General features: G+C 38.0%; 1 non-coding gene across 1 annotated transcript in view; it reads left to right on the top strand.

Annotated features, from left to right (window-relative positions):
* Positions 1-2,287: 2,287 nt before the first annotated feature.
* LOC143306180 (small subunit ribosomal RNA) overlaps positions 2,288-2,500 on the top strand; it is a 1,923-nt gene continuing 1,710 nt past the window's right edge. Inside the window, exon 1 of the ribosomal RNA XR_013063647.1 lies at positions 2,288-2,500. This exon is cut by the window's right edge and continues 1,710 nt beyond it. This is a non-coding gene — a ribosomal RNA (small subunit ribosomal RNA).

The raw sequence follows: 2,500 nt of genomic DNA, 5'->3' as shown, positions 1-2,500 counted from the left end.
TGGCTAAACGGAGCGAAAATCTGCATTTATACCATCACGGACGTTAGTTTAATAGCGTTTAACGATGGATCCACGGTACAGAATGCAAAAATATGATTGTTAAAATTTTCGACTAATCGGTTCTAAGAGGCGAAGCAATACGCCGCTGGGACTTTGAAATATTTCGGAGCGCACCTAAAGTTCGTTATTTTGGCTAAACGGAGCGAAAATCTGCATTTATACCATCACGGACGTTAGTTTAATAGCGTTTAACGATCGATCCACGGTACAGAATGCAAAAATATGATTGTTAAAATTTTCGACTAATCGGTTCTAAGAGGCGAAGCAATACGCCGCTGGGACTTTGAAATATTTCGGAGCGCACCTAAAGTTCGTTATTTTGGCTAAACGGAGCGAAAATCTGCATTTATACCATCACGGACGTTAGTTTAATAGCGTTTAACGATGGATCCACGGTACAGAATGCAAAAATATGATTGTTAAAATTTTCGACTAATCGGTTCTAAGAGGCGAAGCAATACGCCGCTGGGACTTTGAAATATTTCGGAGCGCACCTAAAGTTCGTTATTTTGGCTAAACGGAGCGAAAATCTGCATTTATACCATCACGGACGCTAGTTTAATAGCGTTTAACGATCGATCCACGGTACAGAATGCAAAAATATGATTGTTAAAATTTTCGACTTATCGGTTCTGGATCACTGAAAAATCAAAAAAAATGATTAATTTTGATTAATTAAATTACATATGTAGTTTTATATTGTTATAGTCTCGTATTTGTTAATGTTTTGTCGTAAGAAAATGCAAAAATATCGTTTTAATGTTTTCGTCTCATCGGTTCTGGATCGCTGAAAAATCAAAAAAAAATATTAATTTTGATTAATTAAATTACAAATGGAGTTTTATATTGCTATAGTCGCTTATTTGTTAATGTTTTACCGTAAGAAAATGCAAAAATATCGTTTTAATATTTTCATCTCATCGGTTCTGGGCGGTTTTAAAATTTTTTAAAATATTAATTAAACCCATGATTTACATGAGAATGTGAATTTATTATGTCCTGCATGTTAATTTATTAATTTTCATGTATAGAACGTTATAAAATGAAAGGATATGTTCGACGATATTTTCAGTCTAAGTTTTACCGTGCCGGCGGGATGGTACGCTCTCACGGCGGTTTGCACAGGCATACGCCTGGGCGTAAGCCCATGCGTCGCCGACCTAGCGGCCGGCCGTTCGGTATTTATAGGAAGGCACTTTCGGTTCGCTCGGACCGGTCGGGAGTAGCGTCGAGCGTGTGGCTCTTTTATGACTTCGGTTGAAAAGCAGTCTACCGCTCCTCGAGAATATACTTTCTCGACTATTCTCGTTCCGGTTTTCCGTTGCGGATTATTATTAATCTCCACACAGCATTACCACGGGTCGGTGTCTAAGACCGAATGGCCCATATGTGGTGAGCCTTGTAATATAAGGCTGGTGACCTGTATGCACTTATAAATGTTGCATACTTGTACAAACTGAGCATCAACTGTCTGTAACCAAAATTTGTTAAAACTGAAAAAGTTATAAGATTGTATAAAATTTTTGAACCAAGAAAGTAGTGTTAGACGAAAATTCGTTCTATCACTTTTAGAAGGGAGACTGTTTGGAAATATTTAAAGTATAAAATACACAAAAGTCCACTGAATTATGAACAAAATTACGTCCCTGAATTTAAGAAAAGTCAAGAGGTGTCAGAAATAAAATCCTCTCTGATACGTTCAGAGAGGAAAATAAGTATGGAGAGAGGAGTAAAAATGAAAGAAGTTTTAAGGCTGGGGAAACTTCTAAAGGAGAGAGATTCCAACATATCTAATATGTACATTTAAAGCAAGTCCAAGGAACTCTCTCCGTTAATGTTTGAAAAGGTGTGTGCAGATGGAGGAGAAATGTATAAAGTACAGAGACGAGGTTGGTGGGCCCGCTCTAATGATAAAGATTATAAAATTTGGTGGCAAAATGACCAGCATGATCACTGTACGCGCTTTCTCGATTTGTATAGCATGCCACTGTCCGCGCTATCTTTTATTATATTGTCCAGCGTGTGTGGTCTACGTGCTTGCACGATGGATGCACGGCGTGAAAGTGATTTTCGTGCTTTATGAGAGGAGGAGGAGAATATTTGGCCTCTATAAGAGGTACAAAATTTATGAAATGTGTGTTACATACAAAAGAGAAATGGCTTAACGTCGATCGGTCTTACAGGGAGGGCCGACGACGAAAATTTAAATTTACAATAATAACTAAGCTCCCTGGTTGATCCTGCCAGTAGTCATATGCTTGTCTCAAAGATTAAGCCATGCATGTCTAAGTACATACCGAATTAAGGTGAAACCGCGAATGGCTCATTAAATCAGTTTTGGTTTCTTAGATCGTACAAAACATTACTTGGATAACTGTGGTAATTCTAGAGCTAATACATGCAAACCAGAATTCCACCCAGAGATGGGAGGAATGCTTTT

The sequence above is a fragment of the Osmia lignaria genome, unplaced genomic scaffold (assembly GCF_051020975.1).
Source record: "Osmia lignaria lignaria isolate PbOS001 unplaced genomic scaffold, iyOsmLign1 scaffold0001, whole genome shotgun sequence".
NCBI lineage: Eukaryota > Metazoa > Arthropoda > Insecta > Hymenoptera > Megachilidae > Osmia > Osmia lignaria.
Note: the sequence above shows the minus strand (reverse complement) of the source record. Positions and strands in the feature narration are given on the sequence as shown.